The 20,080-nt window shown below is 37.5% G+C and overlaps 1 long non-coding RNA gene across 1 annotated transcript in view; it reads right to left on the bottom strand.

Moving 5' to 3' along the window:
- The window catches only part of LOC311632030, a 206,070-nt gene that overhangs the window by 2,191 nt on the left and 183,799 nt on the right, over window positions 1-20,080 (bottom strand). The gene's annotated exons all lie outside the window — the stretch shown is intronic.

Here is a 20,080-nt window from a genome sequence, read left to right on the forward strand (position 1 = left end):
CTGACAAGGAGGAAATAATGTTGGAGGGGGTCAGTGAGAGGACATGACCACTTATTGCACCCTCCACCCCCCGAGCCAGACTCTGGCAACTGGAGGCTGCTCTGTCCATAGAAAGTATATTCTGCCCACTTTCCCTGCATTTGGAGCCACTTTAAGAGCACAGCCTTGCTAAGGCCATCTGGATGACATCTGTGACTAACCTAGTTAAAGCAGCTGAATACACTGTTAACACTCTAGTGGATGGGTGCAGCGATCAACCTGTTTGCAGCTGCCTAAGACAAACCTTCTAAGTTCCCTTGCTAGTTATAATTTCTACCTACCATTCTGGGGTATTCTGCCTCTTTCTTTGGTCTCTCCTTGTCCTCTGTATATGGGAGCCAGTTTCAGATTTCATCCCAGGGAAGTCCCAAGGTAGTGAACAAACTACTTAGTATGTGGTGTATCCAGCTTAGATGGGAGGGATGCTTTGAATTACACAAAACAACCTCATGCAGTGGTGTGGCTGCAATAAATTCACAATAAGCAGCACATTTTGCAGACACACACTCACAAAGTCATTCGTGAATGTGTAGAATCCATTCATGTTTCAAAACACTTTAATTTTCCTATTCAAACATGAATCTCTCCCAAAACTAATGTATTATTTTGTAGTCATGTGAGTTAGCAGAGACTGAAGTTTGTTTTATACTGTAAGCATAAATTATACACACTTCAGCTTGCCCATCTAACTTCCCAGGGAAATTTATGAAAATTTGCAAAATAGCGGAACAGTGCTATTTTGGGTGTCTGGAGGGAATAGTATGGTAACCCATGAGTCCCACCTCACTCAAAGAGTGTGTGTGTGTGTGTGTGTGTGTGTCTCTGTGTGTGTGTGTGTGTCTCCTTCAGCAACATCTCCTCCCACTGACTCCTCTTTGCTGACAGTGGCATCCCCATTCTGTCACACTTCAAATCTCAAAGCCACATTTAATCACTTTTTCTCTGCCGCCTTAACCCCCAGCTAAGTGGATTTCCACCTCCCACTAGGTCTCAGATTCCTTTCCACTTCTCCCTCCCAGTCAGAATGCCAGTACCCCAATTCAGGCTTACCTTTGGATTCATGTGTACGTCTTTTCTGACTGAGGTCCCAGCCTGAGCTCTTGATCTTCCTCTAGATTAAGTAGATCAGTGCCAGATAACTCTGCCCCAATCCCTCTTTTCACGGTGTTACACTCAGTTCTCCATATCGCATGCCTCACCACTGCCTTCAGATTGTAGCTGGAACCAGAGCTCAGCTGGGCATCTGAGGCTCCCATTATTCTCATTACAACCTTCCATTTCTATCCTACCACTCCTCCCACACTCCCTCTCCCCTCTTACTGCCAATAGCCAGATCTCATGGTGACCTAGGTATGCTTTGGAAACCAGTTCCTACTGCCTGGGAAGTTTAATTCTCTTTCACACCTGATAAAATCCAAGCCAACTTTCACAACCAGGTTAAAAACATCAGGCCAAGCAAATGTCTGTTCTTCAAATGTTAAAAAGACTTTGCTTTTAGAACGATAATTTCTGTTAATAACGTGGAAAGCTAATAGTGGCAAGAAAAAAATGCTGTGGGTTCACCAAACCATCTACTCTCCTTCCTGGGAACAAGGGAAAACTACTCCCACCCTTCTGGCAGAAGAGTCATTATGATTACTTGTGGTCAAGGAAATTTCAACAGATAACATTGGCCCCAAGTCTCAGCCCCTCACTCACATCTCCTGTGATTTTTGTTCAAAAACTTGCTCACTCATTCCCTCTCCCTTTGTCATCTACAGATTTGAGTCAGAGGAACAATGGAGGACTCCAGGTTCCAAGGGCCTGACAGAGTCAACATCTTGTAGAAATGTGCTCTTTCATGTTAAGCTCATGAGGTGATGTGGTAATTACATAGAATAATAAAAATGAGTGGCTGTAGGCATAATTGTGAAATAACAAGATATTTCAGCAAATCTCTCTTCTCACTTTTCTGAAAATTCGCCTACCTCCTCCAATTTGAATGTCATACTTTGTGTATTTCATTCCAAACATTTAAAAACATTTACTTTGCTGTGCTAAGAAAAGAATCCATCTGATATTTGCAACCACTCTAAATTGTAAAGGACTTAATTTGGTTGCACTCTTTCATGTTCATTTGCATTTTAAAAGGCCTATAGAAAGACCACTTTGCTTGCACCTAGAGAATGAATCACTAATGGTTGACATTCAATAATCAGATAGAGGAAAAAATATTACTATGCAAATTATACCATACAGCAATAGCCTACTTTAATTAGAATCCCAGCCTTGAACAGAAATTAAGTTTACATTTTAATTATTTTTCTAAAATAAATACTACAAAAAAAGGCAGATTTTTCTATTTACATCTCTTTCTCTGCAGGTTTCTTTTTTTTTTTTTCCTGTATGGTTCTTAATCCACACTTCTTTATAGTATGCTAGATAAAATTCTTTAAAATTGGAAATACCTTAGACAGTCAGACAGGCATATGCAGAGCAGGACAATAGGCCCAATACAGACAATAAAGAATCTCACCAGAACAGAAAGTCCTGGCCTCTAGCAAGGGATACCTAGGAACTAGCAGAACTGGTAGAGCAAGTATTAGAAATAAATTTTGTTAATTAGGACCCCTGAGGCACCCTTTTTTATCCCTACATCTCTCTGTTCTCAGGAGTCTGAACATCCCCCTGACCTTTTCTCCCCAGGCATGCAGATCTCCCTCCTTTAGAGAAGAATAAGGGGATGGAGAAAAGTCCTATCTGACTTCCATCCAAAGACAGGAGAGGACGGGACAGGCCCTGATAGGTCAGCTGGAAAAAAGAAAGTAGGGGTTAAAAGGAGATCTGGTGCCCACCAATCCCTGAAGACTAGGAACCAGAAAGGACACACCTGGAAAGCTGATGAATATTCTATTGTGATTCTCCCCTGAGAACTACAGATCAATACCCTCAAGACTGAACACCCAGTTTGGCTCTCTCTCTCTAAGGAGCACACCTGGATCTTTCCCCACCCCTTCCCCTAGGCATATTTTCCTTGTCTCTCTTTTTCCCCTAAGCCAATGATAGGCAAATTCATTAATCAACAGAGTCAACATTAGTCAACAGTACATACAATTGAAATTTCTTTTGAGAGCCAAATTTTTTAAACTTAAACTTCTTCTAACGCCACTTCTTCAAAACAGACTCAGACAGGCTGTGGCATTTTGTGGAAGAGCCACACTCAAGGGGCTAAAGAGCCACATATGGCTTGCGAGCTGCAGTTTGTCAACCATGGCCCTACGCTCAAAGGGCATTTCTTTTGTAACTTCGGTAACTTGTTTTCTGAGCTCATTTCCTTTACCTCTGTATTAAAGTTTTCTAAATTAAAGTTCTCTTACAGTTTGAGTTTTGGCTCTAAATTCTTTCTTAGCCAGAACTCAAGTACTGAGATTACTGAATGAGGTCAGGGCTGACCCCACCAGTGTTATACCTGCCGCCATTCTCACTGCCAACAGAAAGTTTTTATTGTATTTATGGTTACAGCTCATGAATTTTAAAATGTCTAAAATAGAGAATAATTAAGGAAAAGATCGCATACAATGTAATTGCACCAAATGAATAATATTCACTAATTGTATAACGAACTCAGAAGTGCTCTACTTATATTCAGAAATGTTATTAACACTGTCAATTTTCTGTTTTAGACTGTAAGCAATTCCAGGGCAAGAACTTGCACTTTATTATATACATGTTGTGTGGTACCATGTATGAATTCCTATTGGGATGAATTCTTATCTTTTAAAACAGGTAACAAATCTTACATATCTAGTGAGGTTGAAATTCATTCATTCACAATTAAGATTGTAAAAAATAAATACAACAAAATAGCTCATCCACTTCTCTAAAATCCAACAACTTCCTATTACCTCCCCATCCCTACTGGTAAGATGTTGAGGAAGACAGACAGAAGAGAAGAGGATGATTCACATTTATAATCGAAGTTAACTCAGACCCTTTAGTTTTAAATAATCTTTTCTGAGTAAATAGTCAACTCAACGTTCAAATTTCTACCTGCTCCATATTCCTTCCAAAATAACATCTGCCTTCCAGGAAAAGTTTGATATTTTTGTGGCTCTGAAGAAGATGAGTAGCTAGTGGAGACTGAGTCTCTCTGCCTTGAAGTTGATGGAAAGTGTCCTCCTATATGAAGGTAGCACCATCCCAGGGTGCCTGGCTGGGATTTCTGTCTCCATTGTCTCCTAAGCTGGCCACCTTTGTACAAATTTACAATGGTACAAAGCAGTCCTAAATATCTCTCATCAGCTAATAAATTACTTCTAAGAAGAGGTTATTAGAGATCATTTTCAAACAGCCAGTGGCTGTTCAGGCTCACTGAGAGGCAATTTATGACCATAAAGTATTATGAAACAATGAAGCTAATTTTATTTTGATATTGTTTTAAAAGGGTGAAGATGGAAATGATAAATGTTAAACAAGCACTTATCTGATGCATTGTGCACTGAGTTGGGAGTAGAACATGGGTGTTCGTTTTGATTTCCTGTAGATTCATTATTTAAATAATTCCACCTTAGTTTTTCTGAAAAAATAGGTGATAATATGTCTACTTCACATTATCTTAAGTATTGAATATGCTAAAATATTAGAAAACTGTTTGGTAATGATAATGTCTGATACAAATAGAAAGAAGTCTCTCTATCCTCATATACCACATTCTACCTCAATTTTAAACTTTTGAGGAAGGGAGACAAGGGCAATATCTCACTCTTCTTAAAATCCTCACAATGCTCTTCACATAATAAAATTTCACTAACTGTCCCACAGACTGATGAATTATTTGCTAAAGAGCAACTCAGATAACTAAGGTGGCTGGTGTGGAAGTATAGATGGTCTGATAAAGGAACTCAAGTAAATAAGAGGTTTAGAAATCCTTTTTTTTGGAGTTGATGGAACATTTGAAGAGATCAATTCAAAATAAAATAAAGTGATATTTGCTTATATTAATGAAAGAAGGTTATAAACTACAATGAAAAGATCATAGTAACAATGGCTTAAACTAGGAGTTCTCAAAGTATGCGCCCACTACTACCGCCACATCAGTGTCAACTGGGAATTTGTTCAAAATGCAAATTCTCAAGCCCCTTTCCTAACCAATAGAATAAAAAGCTAGAATTAAAGCCCAGGAATCTGAGTTTTAACAATCCCTCTGGTAATTCAGATGCATGCTAAAGTTAATCACTAGCTTCTATAATATGAGGTTATTATCCGATCTACAAAAAGATTGAGGGAATTGGTTGAAAGCACTGGTTCAGCTGCTGAATCTGGCCAACAAGTATTGGGCTCTTTTTTATTATTTCACCACTGTGGCCTTAGCTTGCTGACTTTTTGCCTTGAAATCATCCTTTCCTGGTTGCACTATGGCTGCTGTATCCTAGTAATCATCTTCTCTCACTTAAGAGAGGGGGAAAAAAAAGATAAAAGAAGATGGGGAAATGCCAATTGGAAAGATCGCCTTTACTAGGAAACAAAATGCTTTCCCAGAAAATTTCTGGCTAAGTTTTTACATTGCATTGGCCAGAACTGAGTCTCATCATTACCCTTAGCTGGTTTTCAAACTTAACTTTGGAGGCAGGTAAGGAAGAAGGGAGTTGAGAGTACCAGGGGTCTTCAAACTACGGCCCGCGGCCACATGCAGCCCCCAGGGGAGTCTGATCCTGCCCGCCAGGTTTTTTGGGCAGTGAGCGCAGCCAAGGTGTTACAGTAGGAATTAGTAGTTCATATAGTCCGGCCCTCCAGCTCTCTGAGGGACCATGAACTGGCCCCCACTTTAAAAAGTTTGAGGACCCCTGAGTTAGACAGTCAACAGTGACCTCAAATAAATAGAGGCTTATCACATAAATCAAATACCAATACTCTAGAAGATTTAGCCTAGAAATGGAAAAGCATGGAAAATGAGATATCTGTCTTTGAATACTGTATTTGAAAGGCTGCCATGCGGAAGAAAATTCAACATTATATGAAGCTCCATGAGCCAGAAACAATAGATGGAAGTTAAAGATCACAGATGTTGGCTCAACAAAAAAGAATTTTCTAATGATTAGAACTATTCAAGAGGAAATAGGATGCTTATGGAGTAGTGAACAACCTATTACTCTATAACAATTTCTCAAAAATATATTGGAGAAAATTCCTGCAATGCTCTCTTCCAAATCTAAAATTATTTTAAATGACTAAAACTGAAGTATGTTATGATAATAATAATTACTAACACCTGGTGCATATTTACACTATTCTTGATGCTGTACTAGATGTTTTACATGCATTATTTAATTTTCTACCATAAAAATCTCATGAGATAAGCACTATTATTTCTCCCATTTTAAAACACTGAGTCATAGAGAAGTAATATTTTTTGCTCAAGAGCTTGGAGCTGATGTATAAGCCCAGATGATATGACTTCGAAGTCATACTCATTATTTTTGCAAGCATCTCCTGGATACAAAGCAATCCTACAATTTGGAGAATTCAAATCAAATGCAAATTCCTCATCTAGCTATAAGTGCAATTTTGTACCTCACTCCCCTCTAGTTACTCAAAATAAAGTCAAGTCTTTGAAAACCCCGTTCTGGCATGCCAGCATTCCCGTATCTTTATTTTCAAAGCTCTCACATTATCACTCTTCTAGAACCCAGTTCAAACAATTAGAAAATCTGCCTTGGTGAACTAACTTGACTTCTCAATATTTTCCTTTCAGAAACTATCCTTTAGGAATGACTGTTCCTCCACATTTTTGTGTACTGATTTTGAAGTAAAAAATCTTAACTTTTGAAGTACTTTCAGAGAAAAATGCATGTTTATTTTCAACTCTTAGGCTAATCTGAGAATTAATATGGACAACATGTCTATTCCTAGTCTCAGTTCCAAATGTTCAGTAGATATTAACTTAACATTTGTTAAAGGAAGGAATAAAATTATACATTTAAATCACAACAGTTTTTTTTGAAACAATATGTAGTATCACACTTATAAGTCTCCTGATCATTTTTTCATGCTGTACATTAACCTAGAAATAATAGCAGACCATTTTGACATGGTTGGTAAAAACAACACTTTTTGTTCTCATAGCACAGCATTCTAAATGACCTAAATCTATACTCTAAATTCTAGCCAACTGCAGGTTTAACATGGGACAATTCTGCAGTGCAATGCTTACCACCTTGCTGGTCCTAGGTCTTTTGCCCCCTCAGATTCATACCTTCCCTTCCCTGCTTGATCTACTTGGCAAGGTATGAGGCATGGCTACAGTGTTTGGACAGGTTCAAGCTTTGGACTGAGGAGAGGGCACAGTCCTCTCGTGGCCATGTGCAGAGCCCTCCCAGAACAATTATAGCCAACAGCTATAGTTGTAAGCTTGAACCTATGGTCCGAACTCTTGGCCCCACGTGCCACGTGCCTAAGTGATATCGGCTAAAAGTAAACAGAGCTTGATAGGGCGCATGCAATTGAGTAGGATGGAAACATACGAGAATGTTGTAAACATCTTGATCATGCCCTTGCTTTGCCTTGTGACATCTGGCTATAAAATAAATGGCTTGTAGTCTATGGTGCTGTCTCTCAGGAAGCAGTGTCCTACCAAGTCCCAGCTTTCATTATCTTATCTGTCTTTCCTAATCCTTCACTGCCCCAACACAGGATCACTGAACCTGGCTGAGCTGTCACGGCACATAAGGCACCCTGGGGCTGAGTATGCCATGGCCTTGCTGGCTCCCCACAGTAAGGGGCGAGGACTGACTTCTTGTAAGCATTTCCCAGGCTCTGTTGCTTGTCCACTCAGAGACAATGAACAGCGAGCAAGACTGTTTCTCACCCCTAAGGCCTTGTTCTAATGTCTCAGTGGCATCTCTGGCAGCAGCCACACACCCCACAACAGGTCAGGCTCAAATGGATCCGACTTCCATAGTAATTCTGGGTCTTGAGCTCCAGTATAACCCCTGCCTCCCTTTGTGCCTCTGACCTGGGAGCCTCAAGGCTCCTGTGATTAGCATCTTGGTTACCTCATTATCACTTGTTGGACTTCCATCTCCTCCATCATCAGTGTGGCCAGGTCCCAGGTTAAGTTTCTCCTGTTATAAATACTTGGTAGTCTATTTTGTTTTCTTGGTTTCAACTCCAACTGATGCTCTCTCATAATCTAGATTCTAATCTTCTCACATTGCCACAGAAGACCCTTTAGAATTCAGCCCTGTTTCCTCTTCAATTTTATGCCCTGATTCTTCCTTAAAGTTTGTGATATAGAAAATCCAAGCTTGTCAAAAACGGTTTGGCTCCGTGGATAGTGTGTCAGCCTGCGGACTGAAGGGTCCCGGGTTCGATTCTGGCCAAGGGCATGTACCTTGGCTTCGGGCACATCCCCAGTAGGGGGTATGCAAGAGGCAGCTGATCGATGACTCTCTCTCATCGATGTTTCTAACTCTATCTCTCTCCCTTCCTCTCTGTAAAAAATCAATAAAAAAAAGAAAGAAAGGAAGGAAGGAAGGAAGGAAGGAAGGAAGGAAGGAAGCAAGGAAGGAAGGAAGGAAGGAAGAAGAAAGAGAGAGAGAGAGAGAGAGAGAGAGAGAGAGAGAGAGAGAGAGAGAGAGAGAGAGAGAAAGAAAGAAAGAAAGAAAGAAAGAAAGAAAGAAAGAAAGAAAGAAAGAAAGAAAGAAAGAAAGAAAGAAAGAAAATCCAAGCTTTATTTGCTTTTTAAAAAATCCCTTGGCTTCTCTGCCTGGTAGATGATACCACCGTCATCACCAGCACCAATTCCACCACCCCAGCTTTTTCTGTCTCCTCTTCTTGAGAAAACTATTCCTTCTTCAAAATTCTGCTCACTCTAATGTGAGTCCATTTCTATACCTCAATCAAACAGAATTCAATGCATCTTATTTAAGAACACATCAGAGCTTCTGCTCTACATTACACAGTGAGGCTGGGGAATTACAGCACAATGCTGAAGCACACTGATACTTGAGCCAGTTTTTCAGTGGTTCTAAACCAGCTTTTCTGCTAAGAGCTACACAGCCTTGGACAAGTTACTCAATCTCCCTGAACTTCATCCTACCTCATGGTTGTCAGTATTTAATGAGTTAATACACATGAAGCATTCAATAATAAAAAGCTCTCTATTGGTATAACTTCATACTGACTCACATTTTTGGCTTGAACACCTCTGTACATTTTTATGAGTCTGTCCTGGAGCTCTTTGACGATAGGGACCAGCCTTTTTTGTTGTATTGTTTTGTTGTTTTCCTTGTTTTGTTTAGCAGCCCTTTAACTTAATGCTTTGCCTTACATTTAATAAATGTTCTCTAAGCCTTTGCTAAAAAGATCTATTCCAACCCTTGGGCAGGATAAAGTATTCCCTTCTCTCATCTTCCAATTGTTACATCTTTTCAGAGAGTTTGCCTTTCTTTTTTTTATATACATCAAGTCTCTCAGCTCCCAAATACATTTAAATAGCAAAAAGAAAAGAAAAAAAATCTCCTGATACATCCCCGTTACCTCTCTGCGGGAATGGACAAGCGGGAATTTCACTATGTCTGCAAAACCTTCATTCTCCAGAATACACAAAGGAATACCATTGACAAAACACACTCTCATTTCAGAAACTCAGGGAGGATTTCCTCCCGACCTGAAACGTTGTCAGCAGGGAGTGAGAAACTCAGCAGAAGCTTGTCTCTCTGGTGGGGAGCCCAGTGCCAAGGGGAGAACCAAGCTGAGCCATTCCAGACAACGAAGTGATGTATTTAGCAAAGGTTATAGAAGGAAGGTCAGTCACCTGGAAAGCAAGTCACAGCAAGAGCAGGTGACCAATATTTAAAAGCTTCTGCCCACACCAGGTCTGGTGATGAGCAAACTCCTCACAATCTAAAACCCCAGAGTATGTAACATTTATTTTTAGAATAGAGAAAAGCTAATAAGTGAAAAAAATCTTAGTTCCATACAATTAGGCAGGATCACTCCCATGAAACAAAAATCTCTAACCTTAAGTTAGATATGAAGTAATTCCTAAAGGATTTACAGCAATAACTATGACAGAAATATATATGCATTTGCCAAGATACCATAGGTGTTTTCGGCTTTACAGCACCAGGGTAAGAAATTATTCAAGTCAGAGTTAACAAAGCCAGGTTTTGCTAGTTCTAAAGAAGAATCTGAACATCTCTGAAGCATAAGAGGAGTCTCAGCTCCTCAGTTCCTCTGTGGAGCAGTAGGGTATCCTTTTCCTTCCAACATTCTACAATATATGTCAGGTGTACCGAGTGTGAAGACAAATCATTAAGTTATTTTGCTATTAACAAGAAAAGCCACAGAGTTGTGCTACTATAAATCTTGCTGAAAGTTAAGAGGTTAAATATGAGAAAACCTACATTCCTTCCTTTAAAGCTTTTGCATATTAAACATTTCGTAGAACTGATGCTGATAAAATTCACCACAATTAAAGAGAAGAACATCAAACAGCCAAGGCGGCATCCGGGACTGACACCGATATTACTGACCAGCAAGTTTCCCAGCATCGGTAAACTTCTTTGGAAAATTAATTTCATGCTTGTCTGCTCTGGTAAAACCCCTTACTGAGCTGTTATAAAAAGAAAATTGAGATAGGCTGTGGGAATACCAAAAAAGAGTTGATGCGGCTAAAAAGAATGGTCATGTTTACATATTTTCTTGGTTTGGGGCTCATGCTGATCTAGAACCTTTTTAATATAGTTGCATCTCTGCTGGGATCAGAGCTCAAAAGTATTGTCCACAGGGATTCTCGCAAAAATTTCATAAAGATACATGTATACTTACAGTAAGTGAATAAGTAATAATAATGAAATAATAGTAATAGTGATGATTACATGATTAAGATATTTAAAGAATTAGCCAATAGTTAAAAATTTGTGTAATGTTAACTGTACAGAGTTCATACATCCATTCCCAGATACTTGTGTTTGCTAGAATTTGTTTCACAAGCCAAAGTCTAGGGTACATTCTCCCAGGTTAGGGAGCTGCATAACTTCAAATTCTGTAGAAAACATTCTTAGCAGAATCTAACCGTATTATTTTGTTTATTTTTAGGGAGCGATTTGTTTCAAGGTGAAATTTTTTAAAATTTACCTTCCAAATGATTTCACATCTTTTGTTATTATGCACTTGAAAACAGCTTGGGCATGACATACCACACCTTCTGCTCTTCCAAATAAGACTGGTGAACAGATGGCTACTGACCTTTATCTCCAATCAAGTTCTGCCTGCCTGCATATTATCTTATTTGTAAAAATTAATCTTCTTACCTTCCAATCTTTTTCAGATTGGAACAGTTGATTCAAGAGCCTATTAGTAATCAACATAATTATTACAAGCTTGACACACATGCATATTCTCCCATGAATTGTTGATATTTTTAACAATCAAAAACCCCAGTTGGAGATGTAAGTGAATAAATATATTTGTAAAACCCTAAAACGCTCTGGTACATTTATCAGACAAATGGTCAAATCATTCAAATAGCAACATAGGGAAAACAATTTTCAATGGTCCAGTTCAGATAGAAAAAATTATCATTGCTTAAAAATGCATTATCCTCATTCTAAAGCAGGCAATTATTAACCAGAAAGGAAGGCACTGGATACATGAAAAGTCTTTGTGATATACATTATTTCTTTATCAGTTAAACATGCATTTTATAAAAGTAAAATTGATGTTTTTCATAGAAAATACTTCTAAGGCAGGATGTTAAGTCTGCATGACCCTAGGCAGACCATAGCCCTAAGGCTGTCACAGCAGTGCTAATCATATCTTTTCTCAAAAGATTACAAATTCTTTAACATATATTTTCTCATTTCAGCCTTATATCTTACGTGATACATAGTATATTTTGGTAGGTGTCAATCTAGAGAACAAACATATGTTCCAAAAATTGCAGCAATAAGCTCTATTTCAGAAGATTGTTTCTTAGAACTGAAATATCCAAAATTATCCCAAATTGTACTTTGCATATGAAAATCCAAGCATCATGTGGCATATTCAGAGAAAGTACAAAATTATAGTATGATAATAATTGAAGAAAATGACTGTTCCAGAAAATGACTGTATGATTGGTTAACAAGTTTTCTGGTCAGAAAATAACTTTTTCCCCCAAATTAACAGTAACTACTGTTATATAACTCACCCCTGGGAAAGGACTTAATTTTTTTTTCTCTCATATGCTGGTATATTTTTTATAAAACAAATAACGATAGTCTTAGAGTTACATGTATAGTTTTGCATAGTTTTGTTTTTATTATTTTTTTAGAGAGGAAGGTAGGAGAGAGAGAGATGGAGACATCAGTGAGAAACAGTGATTGGCTACCTCCTGCAAGCCTCCTACTGGTGATGAAGCCAGCAACCCAGGCATGTTCTCTGACCAGTAATTGAACTGGTAACCTCTTGATTCATGGGTTGCTGCTCAACCACAGAATCAGACCAGCCAGGCTGTTTTTTTTTAATCCTCACCTAATAATATGTTTTTACTGATTTTTAGAGAGAAAGGAAGGAAGAGAGAGGGGGTTTAGGGTTGGGGAGGGAGAGGTAGAGAGGGAAACATCAATAGTTTGCCTCCTGTATGTCCCCCTGCCCAGGAATCAAACCTGCAACATTTTGGTGTATGGGACAATGTTCCAATCAACTGAACTAATCAGCCAAGGCTTGGGTTTTTTTGTTTCTTTGTTTTTTAATGATAGCATCATTATCCTGATATTTTCTACTTGAAAAGAAAGCAGATTTTCAGGGTAAACATTGCTGGAGAAGTTTAATCTCTAACCAATGTGCCTGCAGATTTAATTCAGTAGGACAATTTACTGGTAGACACAAAGTAAAATGTTGCTCACTGTATGGGAGTCTGTGGAAACATTTCTTTTGATTCCTCTAGGAATTAAAATAATGTGGATGATAAGGTCAAAGTTCAGAATTTTACCTGCGTCTGTCTCTGAGAACTAACTGCAAACATTTAAATACCCTTTGATAAAGAACATAATAATTGTTCACCTATGTTGGCTTATCAATAGCTTAAAGCAAAACTTGACCACTCAAGTTGCAATTAAAAATATGATACTAGTATTTTCCTAAAGTATTACTAAAATTGAATACTAGTTCATCATTAAAAGTGTATAATGATATATTCAAGATAATATCTTAATGGGCATATTTTGCATTGTAAAAATCTAATAAAAAGAGTTTTAAGAAAGAACCCAACATTTATCATATTTAATGCCCTGCAATACAAAATGAATATTAATAGTATATCCTTTGCTTTACCATCTTTGCCTAACCAACTGCTTCACATTCTTCAATCCCAGGAACCATCTGCCCTTGGAATCCTTGCATGATCCTGGTCCTGTGCTGGTCTATGCCATAGTACTCATATAACTTACAATTATCCACCTGCCTGATATTTTGCTCAAATTGCCCAACTTTTTATCTGCAACCCAAATTGCTCATTTACTTATCATTTAGGTGCCATTTCCATATTTGCAACTTCTATGTTCATAGTTATAATTTGTCTGCTTGAATGTTCCTCAGCCATAGACAAGCCTAAATTCCTCATGTTCCTAAGTATTTCCTCTGGAACTTAACTTGACTCTCCCAAGCCTGGCAATTGAGAGCATAAGGGGTCTTCAAACTACGGCCCGCGGGCCACATGCAGCCCCCAGGGGAGTCTGATCCGGCCCGCCAGATTTTTTGGGCAGTGAGCGCAGCCGAGGTGTTACAGTAGGAATTAGTAGTTCATATAGTCCGGCCCTCCAGCTCTCTGAGGGACCGTGATCTGGCCCCCACTTTAAAAAGTTTGAGGACCCCTGGAAGGGATACCATGTTAGAGCCATTGCTGGAGACAAGAGGCTGTGCAGATGGCAATCTTTAGCTTGAGGACTCGCTAACAATTTAGCAGAGTCTGTTAGACTGTACAGTAATCTAGGCTACTTCCATCAACTTCCTCTCTCTCTCTCCTTCTGCTGGCTCTCCCAACCTTACTCAGCTCCCTCCCTGTTTTTCCTTACACAGTTATAATACTTGCTCTAATGAAATTCTTTCATGTTTAATCCTTTGCTTGCTTTTGCTCCTTGGAGCATCTGGACTAATACACTCTCTTCTCCTTACCATGAATATGGTAGACCAGGCCCCCAGTAGCTTTTTCAAGTAAGTTTTTATTGCAATATAATTAACATACCATGCTATTTACTCATTTAAAGTGTACAGTCCAATGATTTTTACTATGGTCACCAATTTGTGCAACTATCATCACAACCAATTCTGGAACATTTTTTTTCACTCCCCCAAAAAACCCCCCACTCAGCTACCAGTCCCTTCCTATTGTCCTCCAATGCACTCAGCCCTCGGCGACCACTAATCTACTTTGTGCCTCTCTCTATTTGCCTATCCTGAGCATTTCATTCAAATAGAACCATCCACTATGTAGTCTTTTGTGAGGAATACTTTCACTTTGCATAATGATATCAGAGTTCACATATCTTGTTCCATGTATTAATACTCCATTCCTTTCTATTGTTGAATAATCTTCCATTGTGTAGATATACCACATCTTATTTATTCACTCACAAACTGATGAAATTTTGTTTTATTCTCCATTTGGGGACTATTATGAATAATTTTGCTATGAATATTCATATACAGTTTGTTGTGTAGACATATTTGTCTTGGATATATGCCTACAAATGGAATTGCATTTCACATTGCAACTCTATGTTTAATCTTTTGCAAAACTGTTTTTATAATGGCCGAACAATGAAACATTTGCATCAGCAGTGTGTGATGGTTGAAATTTGCCACATTCTCACCACAGTTGTGGTTGCTGGTCAATTGCATTTTCCTGATGAATAATCTTTTCATATGCTTGGTGGCTATATGAGTAGCTTCAAAGAAATGTCTATTCAGAAGACTATTCCCACTTTTAAATAGGGTTGCCTTTATGTTATTGAGTTGTCATGGTTCTTTATTTTGATAGAAGTAATTTATCTAATATATAATATACAATATTTTCTCTCATTCTATTTGTTGCCTTTTCATTTTCTTGAAGGTGCCCTTTGAGGAACAAATTTTGATAAATTTCAATTTATCTTTTTCTTTTTTTGCTTTGTTGTTTGTGATTTGGGTGCCATATAAAGACACTATTATTTTATCCAAGGTCACAAAGATTTATACTTATGCTTTCTTCAGAGCATTTTACAGTTTTAGCTCTTACATTTAGTCTTTAGTTTATTTTTAGTTAATTTTTGTAAATGATGTGAGAAAGGCATCCAGCTTTGTGTTCTTTTTTTTTGCATGTGACTATCCAGTAACCTTGACAGAATTTGCTTTTGTTTACAAGCTAACAAATCAAAATAAATGGTTGCAAACTTTAAACCTATGAAGACAAAAAGTATTAGAATCAAAAACATTTTTTCTGTTTGGCTCATTGCACTGATAGTCCTATCATCTTATAGTAGCACAATAAATATTTATTGATTGAATGATATGGAACACAAAAAGGATCAAAGGACTGAGAAGAAGACTAATAGGACATTATGAGAAACAACAACAGGGAAACCTAAAGTGAAAACTAAATACTACAGAAACCTGCTGTTAAAAAGGTGAAGAAAATAGCATTCTAACCAAAAAAAAGCAGCAAGAATAAAATTCCTGACAGATGACTGGATAGATACATAAATGAATAAATGAATACTAGATAAAGAAATATTCTCTGCTTTTATCAGGAAAGACACAAAAAAATAACTGGTCTTGAATTTAGAAAAGGGCTTTAGAAACATATAGCAAAATTAGACTTGTAGAGGTTGACATTAGGGTCCCATAGTTAGGTCTAAAATAAGGTGTGTTAATCAAATTTGTCTTCTTCTCTCTTGGTCTAGAGTCCAAAAGTGATTCCCAGGGTCCTGTCTAACCCATACCTACCCACTCTGTTGTGAGATCATATTCCATGTCTTGAACCAGCTGTCACTCCACATTCTCCCATTTGATGTCAATACCTATAGTTTCTGGCTACAATGACTCACTCACCAGATAATATTGAATCATGTCTTTTATGGACTAATTCAAAGCATCCTTTAGACACTGTATATGAGCATCAATGGAGAACTTATTAGAAATGCAGATTTCCAGAGTTACTGAATCAGTACCCGCATTTAAAGAGGAATCCTCGGGTGCTGTGTGCAGGCATTCAAGTTTGAGAAACAATGCTCTAAACTAATCTACTCCTCAAATTCTCCTTCTACTTGCTTTTAGCATCCTTGATTCTTCTCACTGACAGATTTATGGAAGAACCAAAGTGCCTCATATCAAACCTTTCTGAGTTTTGTCATTTCTAGAGAAAGTTCCTCATTTTCTTTCAATAAGGAAAACTGTCTGTTGTCATGGTTGTTGAGGCTGGGGGAAGGGGAAGGAATAGATTCTAAAGTGGTATTACAGTTAAAAAATATATATATATAAAAAAGCACTGTTTTGATGAAAGCTTGAACAAGCCATGCTAATCTGGTTAGAGGTATGATCCACATCTACATCAAATGAACAAGGATCCTATTTAAACTAAAGGAGGTGGGGCTGGTACAAAGTCTTCCCAAACTCTATAATAGGACCCCTTTATGTACCACTTCAAGGTCTTTGGTCCATTCCAAGTTCACAGGTGTTGTTTAGAGGGTCATCTTTTGTTAGAGCGGAATCTTCAAATGTATGTCCATCCTATCAATAGCAAAATATATAGATTTGCCATCCATCTTTCACATAGAAACAAGATATTTAGAGACCTGTGAAATTCTAGGTAAACTCTTATCTAACAACTTCTGCTACAAGTAAGTTTTAAATGCCACAAGAAAAATCCATAACCTGCAATGAACAAAAGTGCTTACAGTAAAGAACCAAGCCATCAAGAATTGGTATTAGGATTCATTATTGGAGCCCTCAGTACTCACTAATCCAAACTTGAAGCCCTTTAAGGATTCAGGGGCAATGTAGATAAAAGAGAGGTCAGGTGACTCACAGACACTCGACTCATTTCTCAACCACACAGTATCTATCAACGCTATGAACCCTGGTCCAAAGTGGGACTAAATGGATCTTATAACTCCATTTTTGCAAAATAGTGTTCAACCCTCTCCTAATTCCCTCTTTCTGACCTTATCACCACATGCATAATAAAGAGGGATGAAGTGATGTTTCAGATGTTTATCTTACTCGGGGGGGGCCATATCATGTCCTTTTGATTTCCATAATTTATATCACCAAAGAGTCATAGCCAGAAACCTTATCACCTCAGGTAATAAATTTAAAGTCCTAAGTTACATAGATGGCATTATACCTACTGGCTGGGGGAAGCATACATTCTTCACCTTCTCCTGATCATATCTTTGCTCATAGCACAGCAGAGCTGCTCCTCGATAGTTTCTAAAGGGGAAATTTGTGTGCAGAAAATAATGACCTTTTAATTATGATGCTTAATTTCTATTAAGATTATGTTTTTCTTAAATCCCCTAAATTCAATTTATAAATCTTGCTATTTTATTTATAACTCTGGTGGTTTGGGTTAATTAAAATTAAAATTATTCATTTTATTTTTTTCTTTGGTTAGTCTATAAATCTGACAGTTTTATGTTCCCTAAACATTTGTAACCATTATCATATTTAGTTTATTAGATTCCATTAAATAATTTAAATGTTAAGCATGTTTTCTTAAGTAATTAAAATACCTACAATTGAAATCATGTTTTTTCTAAGGATTAAAAACACCCTAAGAATAATAATAAAAAAAAAAATCTATGCAGATTATAAAATGTTTACAAATAACATTAGTATAATTATAATTGAATTGAATTACTTTGGCTCATTTATTGATCATCTCTATTCTTACTTTCATACTTTCCCTGAGATCATAAAATTATTTAATACTCATCAAGAATGGCGTTAACAGAACTGAATTTAACCAAGTCTTATCAGTAGGAAATTTAAGACCAGGGAACAACTACAAATTTGGAGAGCTCTCAGTGGGACAGAGAAATCTGGGTACTTCCCTAGGATAACTTGAGTAGAAATGGCGTATAAGAGCCAGTGTACTTCTAGTTGGTTTTTCAAGATCATGTATTTTTTCCCCTCTATATCACACATCATGCATGTTTAGTTTCTCATTTTATATAATTATTACTTTATCTTTGACAATACATTTTATAACTTTATAGTTCAACCTCTTTCAAACTAAGGTTACTACTTATTCTGACTTCCCACACCTTTTTATACTCCAAATCTGGATTACATTTTTACAAGTGGTAGTGAGTACAGTGAACTGTCTATCAATTATCCATTATACTCATCCCTTTCCTAACAGAATTTGATTTTGTTCAGGAATTCATTCCATGTAATCAGAGGATTCTCCTTCCTTAGATTCAAGTGTGTTTCCTAAAGAATCTAAGTCATTTAAAGCAATGGCAGACACCTAGAAGCAAGCACAGGGCTAAAATTGTGCTTAACAGACAGAAAGAAAGAAATGGCTGAAAGGCCTAAGAGACCATCTGACCATTCGACCATCTGACTGGCAGATGTGATACACACTGGCCACCAGGGGGCAGACACTAAATGTAGGAGCTGCTGAGCAATAGCAACTTTGCAGAGTGCCCTCTCTCACTCCAGAACCTCTCATGGATGTCAGACTGCCAGTTTTGGCCCAATTGCTGCAGGTCACCATCTGCCAAAGATGCCTGCAAATCCTGGAGCTGCCCCAGGTGTAGCTGGCTGGGAGGGACCAAGGGACATTGGCTTCAGGGCATGTCCAGCCCATCTTGCCCAGTCCCACCCTGCTGGCCACCTTCTAATTAATTTCCTTTCAATGTGCACAAATCTGTGCACTGGGCCTCTAGTTTACTGATAATTAGACAACCATTCTTGTAGAGAAACAAACAATGCATGACCAAATGACATGGAAAGGACAGGGGTCCTTGGCAACATGGGAATTGCAAGCTTACCCTACCTCTGGATGGTCTTTCACATGAGATAGTGTTTTTGTTGTTGTTGTTGTTTGTTTTGCTTTTAACAGTGATATATAATGGAAAGCCATGGAAAATTGCAAAGAGATTTTACATTCAGTTATTTAGCAATAATTGAATGTAGTATGCATATAATTCAAGTTGCTTAGCATAAACCCTTTTAATAATAACATATTGGAAATTGCAGCTGCCTTCCCTTTAAAATACCCTATATTATTTGCCCATAGCTTTGAGGAATTGTTATTTTCTTTATGATGCTAAAAAATATAAGATCTATACCTGTGGAAGCCACTTTAGCTGAGCTTCATTCATTTAACAACATCCCCTTGCCCCCAAATTGCACACTTTTTTTTTCTTTTAAAAAAAATAGTTTTTCTCTGAGAATAACAAGGAGGTCCTGGATCATAGTGAGAGAGATTCTTGCTACACAAAAAAATACCCCTCTGGTTTCTTTTGGGTAAAGGACAGCATTGGCGATAAATACCTGAGTACAAATAGTTTGTTCCATAAGATTAATGGTATTTTCTAAAAAAGTGACACCTTTTATAGATCTGTTTATCAACAGAGCTAAAAATATTTTAAAGGAGATAAATTTATATTGATATTTCTGATATAACTCTTACAAAGCTAAATCTTTTTATAAATTTTATACCAAAATAAAATTATTTATAACATACTTGAATGCATACACACACACACACACACACACACATTCCAGTCATTCAGTTGTTAATGGTAGCTTAGCCTTTTATATATGTAGATGATTTGGACTTAGATATTTTTTTTTACAATTTCATATTTAGAAAATGGATAAACAGAGGTCCAAAATTACATAAATTATAAAAATCTCTCATGTAGAAGTAAACTTGCTTTTCAATAATAGTACAGATCAAAGGATATAATATTTTCTAAAAGTCACATTTCATAGGCTTTCTTGGACAAGCCTCAGCTCACCTTGGTTTTTACTGCATTTTCCTATATCGTCAACATTAAATTAGTTAACTTTCTCTCATCTGTATCTC

Source organism: Pipistrellus hanaki, assembly GCF_964339955.1.
Source record: "Pipistrellus hanaki genome assembly, chromosome: 13".
NCBI classification, from domain to species: Eukaryota; Metazoa; Chordata; class Mammalia; order Chiroptera; family Vespertilionidae; genus Pipistrellus; species Pipistrellus hanaki.